The 13,805-nt window shown below is 30.1% G+C and overlaps 2 long non-coding RNA genes across 2 annotated transcripts; one reads left to right on the forward strand and one right to left on the reverse strand.

Annotated features, from left to right (window-relative positions):
- Positions 1-486: 486 nt before the first annotated feature.
- LOC134711438 (uncharacterized) lies at positions 487-3,176 on the reverse strand. The gene is made up of 2 exons (XR_010106188.1): positions 3,011-3,176; positions 487-893 (listed from the first exon to the last, which is right to left on the reverse strand). It is a non-coding gene; the product is annotated as an uncharacterized LOC134711438 (long non-coding RNA).
- Positions 3,177-11,351: 8,175 nt separating this feature from the next.
- Positions 11,352-12,640, forward strand: LOC134694031 (uncharacterized). Its single transcript, XR_010102548.1, has 2 exons — positions 11,352-11,753; positions 12,375-12,640. It is a non-coding gene; the product is annotated as an uncharacterized LOC134694031 (long non-coding RNA).
- The last annotated feature ends 1,165 nt before the right edge of the window (positions 12,641-13,805 follow it).

The following is a 13,805-nucleotide window of genomic DNA, read 5'->3' on the forward strand; positions in this document are numbered from 1 at the left end:
CTTGTGCTTTTTAAGTTAGCTGTTTATTTCATCGTCGAATGTCTTCATGTAACAATCAAGTCGAATAACGAAAATTGGATTTACTGATAATTTCCTTGTCGTTGGTTGAATTGTTGTTTGATAGCCAGTCAATAGTTTATGTAATTTAGATACAGGAATTAAATTTTTACAACTTTGATTAAATTTCAAATATTTCCTATTCATTCATGCACATATAATTAAGATAAAATTATGTGCCAATGAGACAACAAACCATCAAAGACCTAACCTTATTGAAAACGATGCAAATTTATTTTAAAAAATTAAAATTTATTAGCCATGAAACTCGTGGTAATCAAAATAATACAACGTTTCAGAAAGGCAAATGATAACAAGAGTACATAACATGTCGAAATTAATATGTAACTAATTTATTTCAAAGGAACAGCTGTGTCATTAATATTTAAAACATTTTATTCAGATATATTATTAGACAAACACATTCCATAAAAGTATGCATTTATTTTAATTATCTTCCATTAATTATTCTATATAATAATAGAAAATATGACAAATATTTTGATAGAGTTATGCGTCTTCTTTTTTTTCTCCGTGCTTGACTCGTTCGTCGCCATTTTTTATAATAATGATTTTGGTTCTTTAGAAATTGCTTCATACAAGTGAAAACATTATCCTGTATTCTTCCCTTGATGTTGTTCTTCAATCAAAATAAATATGTCATTAAGGGCGCCATTACCATCTCTATGTTCCACTACGAAATGCCTGTCTTTCAGTCCAGCATTTTAAGTCTGTCATCTCCAAAAATCTTATCCTGGATGGCACTATTATTTGTGATTATCTAAGTTCCTCAAAATTATCATTATTAAGATCATTCTTGGTTACCATTGGAATCACTGTAAACAAAAATCAGAATCTTGTTAGATAAAGCATACGTGTTTTTTTTGCAATGAATATAAATTATATGGACAATTTTCATAAATTTACTGTTTGCAAAAGTATGAATACTAAGGATTATCTAACCCCGCCAAATATGATCAAGCCGTATTTTCAATTTTTGGTCCTCAGTGCAAAATAAAAATCAGAATCTACTTAGATAAAGCATACATGTTTAGAAAGCTTGTTCCCTGGTATCTATTGCCAAGTAGACAACAGTTAAAAAGGAGATGTGGAAGTAATTTTTTACCTGTACCATTGTGTTTTGTTTGATTAAAAATGGAATTATAATTTGATTCAAAGCTGTGCATTCGCATAAGATAGTGAGTGCAAAATATACAACAAAAGTACTATTTATCTATGTAATTAACACAGTGCACAATATACAACAAAAGTACTGTTTATCTATGTAATTAACACAGAAATACTTACACAGACTAAACACTCTGATAAATGGTCTTAATATACATCCAACTATTTCTAACAACAAGAACGCAACAATAGCAAGGAAATATCCCAGTATAACAGTATAACCCATCTTGATCATTTATAAACTAAACTATCTACATTCGGCTTTCCCAACAGTTTTATAAATTTTCCTAAACATTACCTTTTATTTATAATCACCTTTTCTATTGTAAAGCTAATTTTAACTAAGTTGATACACTTTTGTAAATATATACAGCGGACATTTACAATATAATCCGAATTATAGGTCAGTATTCTCTGTGTCAATTTATATCGAACAGAACCCGTCGAATACGTGTCCTCGTTTAGAAATATTAAAATATCGACCGACAAAAACAAAACAAAATTGAATTGTACTTTTTGGGGGAATATATCCTCCGAATTTTGTTATCTTACATTGATTTTTGATTTTTGAGTTTGATAATATGCAATAAAGTTCTGTCTTGAATGTTTTGAGACCTTTCATGCAAATTGAAGCTACCAAATCTTATAGTATGGTTACTGAATTGTATGATGGTATATAATTCTTTGAAACGCTAACTGCTGACATTGTCCACAACACAGATTTACACATTTGTTTTAATGAATGACAAGCAGATATGAATTTACAAAATGAATAAATAGTCATTCATACTCTGTTTGGAAAGAAGTAACATGTGAACAATGTACAAATTAAACTGTACAAGGGAAATAACTCCACAATGTTTTTAAAACTTTTTCATAATTATGATAATGAATGCATTTTTACAAATAATGTATATTTAAAAGAAGCATAGCTCATTAAAAATAGTTGATAAGTTTCAATTTTGAACCTGTCCGAACCTTTGATGTAAATTTTATAAAAGTAGCAAGAATTTACAAGTCAGATCGGTTATAAGACAAGACGAATGCCTGGTTTTTCTATGTGCCCGTAACGCATTGTGTGGGAGAAAAAAAATTTCAACCACCAACCCTTTCCATGCTCATACCCGCAATGGGCATATGGAAATGCAGAGTACATACTCAATTTTGTATATGTAAAACAATCACAATACTAGAATTGTTTTGATGAATTACTATATACATATATAAAAAAGAAGATGTGGTATGATTGCCAATAAGACAACTGTCCACAAGAAACCAAAATGACACAGATATGCTTATTTCCAATCAACGACCCCCAAAGAAGTATAGACACAGAAAATCCCAAACATTGATGTTTGATCCTTCATCTATCTTTTAAAATGTCCAATTACAGGGCAAAATAATTTCTAAAAGTGCGTAATAGTATTTTTGTTTTAATTTGAACTTCAAACAATTTGTATTGCATATAGAAAGGAAAACTTAAAGAGCACAAAATAAAAGTAAAAAGCTGGCAGTGCCTGTAAAATTTGGATAGTCTCATTCATAGGCATTAACTGACAGTATTGACTACTTGGAAATGAAACGGATTTATGTCGAATATATCCCACTACCATCCGAAGGTATTGAAATAATTTCATTATAATCATGTGTGTTTCAATCTTTTAAACTCTGCATTTCGAACAAATATTCCATCAATATTATTACATTCAATAGATAAAACTAAAACTACTAAAAAAGATATATTATACAAAAAAGTTTTACTCACCTGAGTGTGAAGCGCGAACAAAATTTAATCCGACAATAAATAACATGTACATGACAATCATCAACAATATCGGACTTTTGGGATCCAAATCTGTCCCTAATGTTTTCAGTATATCATACATGTTGACTATAAAACAGGATAATGATTATCAGTGACTTAAATGATACTGGAGTGGCTCACTAACTTACGGAAGTCATGTGGTACTTATATAGTCATTGATAAAATAATACTGTTATATAGATTAAAGAAAAGACAAAACCGGAAATGTGTCATTCAAAACTCAAACTAACCATGTCTAAGATAGTATATTTAACTATTAAACCTTCAATTGGAGCTGGTTTTTTAACATAATCAGTTGTGTGTTTTGCAAAGCTGTCAAGACTCTTTTCTATCAGGTAAACTTGAAAGAAAACTCTACCATACCGTTAAAATGAAAAATGAATATAAGTCATCACACAAGTGGATTAAACATTTGCCCTTACCAGTGTTCATTGCACAGAATAGAACAAACTATTGGACATTTCAAAAGATTGAAGCAGGATAAAACAACAATGTATGGGATTTTGTGTGTCTTTACTTCTTTGGGGTCGTTGATTGGAAATAGGCATATCTGTGTCATTTTGGTATGTAGTGGACTGTTGTCCCATTTTCAATCATACCACATCTTATTTTTAATATGTATATGACAATTCATTAGATGGCCGTTGTTATATTATTGTTCTGCATTTTAATGTTGTGTCGTTTGTTTTCTCTTTTTTTTTTTGAGATATTAAGATAAGACGTGGCACGGTACTTGTTTATCCCAAATTCATGTATTTGGTTTAGATGTTATATGTGTTATTCTCGTGGGATTTTGTCTGATGTTTGGTGCGTTTCTTAGTGTGTTGCGTTTCGGTGTTGTGTCATTGTTCTCTTATATTTAATGCGTTTCCCTCGGTTTTAGTTTGTTACCCCGATTTGTTTTTTGTCCATGGATTTATAGTTTGAACAGCGGTATACTACGGTTGCCTTTATTTAACCGCTAGTTTTCCACCGCCACTACAGTATAAGATAACTACGACAGTTCTGCATAGTCCACCATTTTCTACATAAGGTAAAGTCTATACCAAGGAATATGACATTTCTTTCATGTTATTGAGCTTTTGATTAAGCACTTGCTAAGAAACTTTCCGTTTGACTATAATTGCTTGCATCCACTTCAGTTAAACTTGGGTGGATAGTCGTCTCATGGACAAAACCACATCTTCGCGTTTCATTCTGATAGGTCGGATTATTTTACAAAAGATTTGCTGCCTATTATATATTTTGCTTCGGAAAGATTGAGACAGGTCTATTAACATAGATGCAATAGGTGAAATGAAAATGTGTTTTTTCAATTATTTTTCAAACAGAGCCAGCATTTCTCAGAAACAAGTTTAACCTTAGTTGGAAGTGGTAAGTGTAGATCTGTCAGTTTAACTTATTGATTTGATAAGTTATTTTCTGTTTTGAATTTTCCTCGGAATTCAGTATTTTTGTGAGTTTAATTTTTATTGCTTTAAGAAACCATTAGAATATGTAAAACACAAAAAATATTTGTAATTTTTTTTTCCGTTTATCATGCTAATAAATGCAGTGTACCAATAAAAAAACCCAACAACAATGGTTTGCATACTGCTTTTTAATAAGCATTCTAGTGGAAGATAATATCAGCTTTTTAACGACCTGAGCAACTATTACGATAAATCATTGGCTCAAAACAGTAGGAGACAGAGTTCAAACGTTAGTATTAAAGTGACTGAATGAGGTATAGAAATATGTATCTCCCTTGGTTTTCTACCGAACGGATAACATACGTTGAATTTAAACCCTTGCAAAGGTATGACAAATTTCCATATAGTCTAAAACACATGTATAAATAAAATGCATGGGAGTATGTTGTGCATTTTGTTTAGTTGGTTAGAACTTTCGTAAAGAACAACCAGATTTACTCCATTTTACTCTGATAATGAATTGATAACAATTATAAGGAATCCATTTTATATTAAGGTTAAGAAATGAAAATATTCCATAAAATCTAGAAACCATCTATAACGGGATAAAGGATATTAACAAACAAACTTGAAAATATAAAACTGTTGCAAAATCGGCAGTGAGCTTGCGATTAGAAAAAATACTTATCAATTTCATACGTTAAGGTTAAATTCATAGTATTTTCTTTTTACCTATAGGCTTAGACGGCAAAAGGTAAAATATTTAGAACATTTCATCAATGGTAGTGAAATATCATCTGCTGCAGACGTGGCAAACAACACTGTTTGAAATAAAAGTGTGTGTCACGATGTAGTGTTTCCCAGAATCAGATCAGATCTTACTAAAACGTAAAGCAAGGGTATTACACAAATAACAAATGTCTTCTTTGAAAATTGATAAACAAATATATAGGCAGTTATGAGATTCATACAAGCTTGGCATCTCTTTTAAAAAATTGAAAATAGCAATATACCATCTTCTTAGCAAAACTCAAACTCTGGGCATCCGGGGTCTTATGTTTGTATGACTTGTTCTGAAAAATTCACATCAGAGCTGAAGCGTATTGCTTCATAAGTAGTCACCAACACTTGATAACATTTGAGGTAACATAGAGTTATCTTTCTTGGATTATTAGCTTTGTTTAAATCGAGTTAAAATTATGGTATTATTTTCTTTTACTTACATGTGTTAATGGCAAAGGGTACACGTTTGAGAAAATATGTTATTTTATTTTAGCATTTTACAAAATAGATATCGCAAATGCGAAAAAAAGTAAAACTAAATTTACTCATTTAATAGTTTTGACAAATGATTTTAAGTTACAGAAATTTAATTCTAAATATGTATTAATCGTCACTCTGTTGATCAATTTTTAATGTGTTTTTAAAGTTCATTGAGAAAAATATCATAGATATTTCATTTCTTTATTGTGGCAATTAATAAATTGTGTTCTTCACAGGTTTTTTTACAGCACTGCGTCGATACAAATGCTGGTGGACTTTCAATCCGTGAGAGTCAGTTCTTCGGTAATGACATGATTGATAACAAATTAAGACAACAGCATTATAACTTTCTAAATTATCCGTTAATAAGATTTGAAATAATTAGAAACTTCGGTTTCAACTCCCTCAAGCGAAGTTCATCTTAGATGGATAAGAATATTATCTAGGTGGTTATAAAGCTTTTCATATTTTAGCTTTGAGCGTTCGTGTTGAGTGTAAATCTAGAATAGTGCTTCGGACGCATGAAATTCACAACTCGTTTTTTTTTTATTTTTTGGAAACATATGATTTATATTATTGTATAACACTTTCTTTTTTTCTCATTTTAAGTAGTATTGGTCAATATAAAAATTGTTGAAAGTCATTACAATGAATAGAATAATTTATAAATGAATGCATTCTTTAAAAAAAAATTTAATTTTCAGGCAAATAGAACTTTTATGATTTTTTTTTTTAATAGACAAGGCCGACCAAACAAATATAGTACTGTTGTCCACTGATAATGTTGGAATTCATGTTCCAACTTTGTCCTATTTGTTCTCGGCTTCATTTTATTGCTCCCAAATGCTTTCATTAAGGTAAAGTATCAGTAACCTGTAAATAGTTTATCAGCATTTATGAAGTTTTTAGTTAACAAAGAGTTACCTTTCTTAGCGTGTGAATTGTGTTAAAAGCTATATTGTCGCTTTCTATTGATAAACATCCCGTTTCGAGCAAGTAATACATATGTATGTGATGATGGCTTGTGTCTGATATATGGGTTTACTGCACATGCCTTTTTATACTTCAAAGTTATTGTAATCCACTTGAGTCGGATTTAAGGCAGACTTTGAAAATTACACCTAGTTTTTGACAAATTCTTTCAGAGAAAAAAAATTGCAAGTATTCCGACAAATCACATTGTCAGCATTTTGGTATCTTTAAAAATAAAAAGGTCTGTTAGAAGGCAGAGTTTGCACACATAACCCACATGACAAAAGTAGTAAAATATACAAAGAGTCTACCAAAAGTTGTAAATACCTTAAACATGGATTTAGTCAAATATTTACGATGACAAAAACAGGACACTGCACAGAAATTAATTTATACCAATCAATATTTCGGTGTAACTATGATTTGTCATGTGTTTTAAAAATTTACCGAAACCTTATGGTATGCCCTTCATTTTCTCTGTCCGATGTATTAGGTAGGAAAGACAAAAAGAAGTTTTTTATTCAATACATGTGTTGATAAGTAATGAAATTTACATGCTGTTATCTTGTTAATTCCAAAAAAAAAAATATCGATATGCATCGATTCTTTTAACCGTTCAACGTATTTTCTCAAATTTGTTTACAAAATACAATACATGACGTCTAATCTTTTTATCTTTTTTCGGGAAAGCGTACTTACAATTTTATTTATAACTGTTTCTAACTGTTCATATTTTCCACTTCAAAAACTTGTTCGAAAAATGTGTCATATTTGGGAAAGATGCTTTTTGGTAATGAAAGTACATAATTAAATAATCAAGTAAAAGTACTGTAGTTTCATTCCTACACTACCAGGAATTAATGTCGCTATATATATAATACTTGTAACTATTATTATTATCAAGTACAACTCTCATATCTTTTCAAACACTTAGTTACTGGTGTATACATTTTTTTTCAAAATTGTTGAGGAAAAGTTGTTTCAATTTTTTTTCAGACCTTAACTTACCAGTACTGTACATTTACAAGTTTTCAGTTGGTTTGTATTGCTCAGTCTTAAGATTTCTATGTGATGTTTCGTGCACTTTTATTTGTATATTTGTGGTTTTCATTTTAGCCATGGCGTTGTCAGTTTATTTCCTATCTATGAGTTTTACTATCTTTCGCCCCTCTTTTTTAATAGAAAACTATGGGAAATCCATCTATGACACAAAATCATTTCATGTAGAACAGAAATCACACCAAATTCAAAGGAAACGCAACTGCTGCTCATCGTCTTCGTTTTAGCTAATTTTTGGTCCTGAAAATTTTAACAAATTTGAAAGACTTGTATCTTTGATAATTTTTTTCAAACAATATTCTTTGCCGATTTCCAATTTTTCTATACAAATTTCGATCAATTTTAAAAGAATGAATGCAACAATATTTCCGATAAAAAGGGGCAAATGATATAAAAAATGAGATACATGCTTCAGCTTTTGCTTTTTGATATTTCAATTTTGTTTATGTTAGACACGATTTATTTCTCTTATTCAATTAGTATATATGTGTAAATAAACTCATCATAGATACCAGGATACCAGGAATAAAATTTTATATTTACGCCAGACGCGCGTTTCGTCTACAAAAGACTCATCAGTGACGCTCGAATCAAAAATATTTAAAAGGCCAAATAAAAACGAAGTTGAAGAGCATTGAGGATCAAAAATTCTAAAAGTTTTGCCAAATACAGCGAAGGTAATATTTTTCTGAGGTAGATAAAACTTTAGTTTTTCAAAAATTCAAAGGTTTTTTAGCAGTAAATTTATTATTATGAACATATCAATGTTTATTTTCTTACATTATCATAATTATGAGAAGTAGTACATGCATGATTTAAACCCAATATTTTAGTTATGCTTTTCGATAGTTTGCTTGGAATTTAAGTATGTGTGGTTATGGTTTTTTTTTTTGTTATCTTGGCCACCTGATAAGTTGTCGAAAATGTTAAAGTAAGGTTTTTCGTACAATTTTTATTTAAATTCTTATTTCTATATTGTGTTTGTTTGATGTGATTCCTTATTAAATTCTTTGTTGTATTGGTATATATTTGGTGGTAGCTGATAATTAGAATTAATTTTTTTCTGTCATTTAAATAATTGCATGAATATAAAAAAAAAATGGGTACAGTATTAACACATGCATTTAAAAAACATACAAAATATTACGAAATTTTAAAATGCATTGATCCCCCATTTTCACATCTTGGCCTAGATTGATTATCTATTTGGTCCTTTGTGGCTTTAACCGCTCTTGAATATTTGTAGAGAGATTTAGATTTTTATAAGTATTTTGGTCTAGAACACTACTATTGAGGCGTTAATTGACAAAATGCGTTAATTGTGGGGCAAAATTTGTACTATTTGATTATATTTATCAAAAGGTGCCAAACTTCTGTATGTACATGCAATTCTTATTCACGTTGTTTTTTATACTTTGATTCCATTTTGGGAATCTGGTTTACAATTTTGTGTGTGCTAATTAGATCGATGGTATGGATTCGTTTAAATTAATTTTGATCTTTTGTTGAAGGCCAATTTAGCTATAAAACCCGGTGAAAAAAATCAGCATGTGCCAAGCCTAGAATATGTCGTTTTTCATTCGTTCTGTTGGTTGAGATAGTCAAGTGTTTGATGTTGTATTGTCATATTTTATGGACTGGTTTTTTTTTTGCAATGAAGTTTGATAATTTGGTTTACAATTTTTTACAATCGGTTAGTGTATTTCTTTCAGCATTTATGCTTAAGGTGGTATGGGAGTCTAAAATAAAAATGATAGATTTTGTTCATACTTTGTCAAAATGTAGTATCTATTGATACATGTTCAAAAACATTATAAAAATGATAGGTCACCGTGCATTTTCTCAAGCTACAGGTTGTGACAAAATGACAAATTTTGTATGGATTATACAGGAAAAAACAACATTTTGTGAATAGAAACTAAACAAAATGATAGAATTGTAAAATAAATTAGGAAAAGATTGCTTTCAGACAATGCTTTGAGATTATCAAAAGAAAAGATATGGTTACCGTACGTTTTTTCCGGCTAAAAGACAAAATAGGAAAATTTCATGTAGAGTCCTTTAGAAAATGCACTGTTTTAGAGTTACCTCCCCTTAAATTGCCAATTTGAAAATATTTTAAAAAAAAACCAAAAATAATCTACACTTGTAAAAATATTTATATTTATAAGTTATTTTCTTATAAATTGGTTCTTTTAAATGAAAATTCACATTAAAAATCTGCATTACTGCATCAAATTTTGCTAACTTGATGGAAAATTTGGACCTTAGATTCTCTGTTTTTTACAATCCAAGATGGCGAAAGACACCCATACCAACTTAAACTAATCATACCATCATACATTTTATAACAGTTGCAATTTAAATCAAAGGTACCCGAGTATTATATTTCCGGGTTCAGTTAGGTGTGAATAATTCTATAAAGAAACTAGAATTTGAGCTGATAAATTTGTTTGGACTTCAAATTTTTTTCAAAAATGTGTCATTTTCAGGAAGGGTTGTGTTTGTATGTTAAAAGTACAACTGTTTAAAAATATTAAAATACCGAAATAACATTATAACCTCTGTTACTATTTAACTTCCGTTCACTGATTTGTTGATACTTACTAAACTGACGCCCTTTTTGATAACTTTTTAATTTTCGTTTTGTTTATTAATTACTTTGTTGCTATCTTTATTCTTTAATATGTATTTATTTGCCACACATTTATCCTTCTTCATTTGTTTTTATTTAGATAGCGAACTGTCTACTGTGTTCGTTCATACTAGGATTCGATAGATGTCTGCTGACCTATTTGCATTCTTCAACTATCATCGCCTATGGAAGATAAACAAAGCTTGGGTTATGATCTTCTTAAAAAAATGTTTCGAAAATTCAGTGGTTAAAATATCTAAACATATCTGGTTTTTAAACTCTTCCCAAGTTTTCTCTAATAATGTCTACTCTCTTGATCGCCTATTCCAGTTGTCAGTTCTTTTTAATTAATTATAACTGTCTGTGTTATGTTTGTTCATATGTATATCATTTTGGTAAATTTTTTTTATAAGAACTGAAATCAGCGTACCACATCAGCACTACGGCGATGACACGAATATAAATGATATGGTCATTTTAATAAATTTCCTGTTTACAAAATTTAGAATTTTTGAAAAACTAAGAATTTTCTTATCCCAGGAATAGATAACCATAGCCATATTTGGCACAATCTTTTTTGGAATTTTTGGTCTTCAATGCTCTTCAACTTTGTATTTGTTTGGCTTTATAACTATTTTGATCCGAGCGTTACTGATGAGTCTTATGTAGACGAAATGCACTTCTAGCGTAATGAATTATAACTCTGGTACATTTGATAACTATTTCCCCTTATTTAGGAGACTTTCATGATTTATTACTTTGTTTTAAATTAAATTCTGGTATCATCACACCGTTATATTTGATGAGGATGAATATGATCTATTTTCATATTTACTACTATGTTTTACATGGTAATAAATTACAAAAAATTACAGCACATGGCAAATAATTCAAATTCTGCTTAAACATATTCGTGATCCTCAGCATAACGGTAAACAGATAAAAGATCATACAATCCTTATTATATCTCAATTTTAAAAAGAAATCAAGGACCGACTGTTACGTAATCATGCAGTAGTTTAACAATATTTGTTTACAGTTCATGCTTCTAAAAAGAGAAATTTGAGCCATCCGGTGCGTCATTTAAGTAGATAAGTTGTTTTTGTTCATTTGCATGTGATATAAGTAGTATAAATATAGTGTTTTAAACCAAATACATATTAAGTCACTGAAGTCTACAAAATACACGTTTTAAGAGGTCCTTGAAGTCTACATACAGCAAACTGTGAGATGGAAACTAAATATCTGTTTATGCTTTTGATTGCACTTCATACTGTTTTTATGTATACAGTTGATGCACTGCAATCTATCATGGTACCATCAAATATTCCAGGATCAAGCTGTAAGTAATTCTTAAAAAAAATAATGATCACTTATTTATATTCATCATGATTGAATATATAAGTTCACCTTAAACAGTCTAAAACTTAAGAAGAAAAAAACCAAATACAGTATTTATTTTAACTCAAGATAACCTTATTGTACTTTACAACCGTTGTAAGCAATGCAAATATTGAAAGTTAATGAAGAAAATTGCATGTCTTCGAAATAGTTTCTATGAGCCAACAATATGGAAACCCAAGAATGTAGAAATCCACTAGGGACTCATATAATCAAACACGTTGTTTTGGAACCAGATATTATCAAACTATGAAAGAAAGGAAAATACAGGTGTTAAACACAAGCGTTCTTTGTGAATAGGCATGTTCCACTAGTAGCACCCGACGTGTTACTCATAGCTAGTTACAATTTCGGGTTTTGGTAAAAATATCAATGGTACTAAATCGAGCTTTTTAATATTAGTTTACATTCAAGATGGCCATTAACATGTGCGATATGCATACCTGTGTTTTTCATATTAAAAACAGAACCTTTTAATTCTTTGATGAATAGATAATTCAAAACTATGCACAAGTTATATATTTCCAATAATTATTAATGTATAAACATACTGTATTTTCAGATTGTGGAAAAGGTAGAAGAGTAATTGGACAATATACAGTTGGTGTGAACTAAAACATACTTTTTGTCATATGTTCAAAGTAGTTGAACATGAACATTTATAGACGGTTCAAGTGAGACGTTCTACAACATTGTAGATGATGCAACACACAAGTGATATCGGGGGAGACATAAAATCCACATCAGTAACCACATTATTCAAGGGATTCTGCTGATAAAAGATTTTGTATAACAGTCGTTTTTATTAACTATAGAATAAAATAACTATGCGTTGCTGGTATACCAACTAGCTAAGAATTACGAAGAGAATAAAGAAAATAAAAGTAAAAGTACAATTGATTTAACTTTATATGTTTAATCTGACGAAAAAAAAATGAAAATTCATCATTATCTTGTTTTATGCATATGTTCACGTAAACATTACATCTTTTGCGTGGGAGTTGTTTGTTACAAGTTTGTATTTGTTGAGAGGAAAATGTAGAGGAATGTAAACTTCCCTTCTTTTAAAGAAAATGCTATCACATTTTGAATGTATTCTATTTCATTATAAGTATAAATATAGTTTTTGTCTGAGTTTTGTATAACTTAAGTAGAAATTATAAGGCAAGAGTAATAAAACAAAGTTCCAATATCACGTCGATAAAGACAAATCAAGCAAACATTGAGAAAATTGCACGGGCTGTTAACAGAGCGAGACTGGGTAAGTGTCTCCTGCCATACAAAAAAAGATGAGGTGTGATTGCCGATGGAGAACTTTTCACAAGAGACCAAAGGAAACATATATTAACAACTATAGGTCACCATACGGCGTTCGGCAATGAGCTAAGGACATTCTGCATAGTCAGCTATCAAAGGTCACAAAAAGACAAATGTAAAACAATTGCAAATAGAAACTTTACGGCCTAATTTATATACGACAAACAAATATATCGTTATGGGACAGAAACAAACGAAAACTATTGAATTACAGGTTCATGCCTTGAAACAGGCACATACAATAGGTGGCGGGGTTAAACACGTTTTAGGGGAGGGGGCAAATTCATGCATCCTCTACCATACAAAACTATAATCAGTGGATCACAAAAAATGTAATTTTACCACAATTGTGACATATGACTGGTAGTGACATAAATTCTGAAATATGACACAATCGGTAAAATTGCAGAGAAGACAACTATACTTCTTATAAAAATGAAATGACTGCGAACAACATAGCAAGTGGATATTTACGACACGTGCATATCGTATCGGTCAATTAATGATAGTGGTCATATAGCATCTATATCAATTATTTCAGTCGTTCTACTTCATAAGTCTTTTGAAATAATTAATGTTTGTGTAAGGAACGCTCGATGGGGCAAATGGTATGTTTCTGTTGAGAATGGAGAATTTGACAATTTGAAAGTTGAAATCATCACGTTTTCCATAAATG

Source organism: Mytilus trossulus, chromosome 1, assembly GCF_036588685.1.
Source record: "Mytilus trossulus isolate FHL-02 chromosome 1, PNRI_Mtr1.1.1.hap1, whole genome shotgun sequence".
Taxonomy (NCBI): Eukaryota; Metazoa; Mollusca; class Bivalvia; order Mytilida; family Mytilidae; genus Mytilus; species Mytilus trossulus.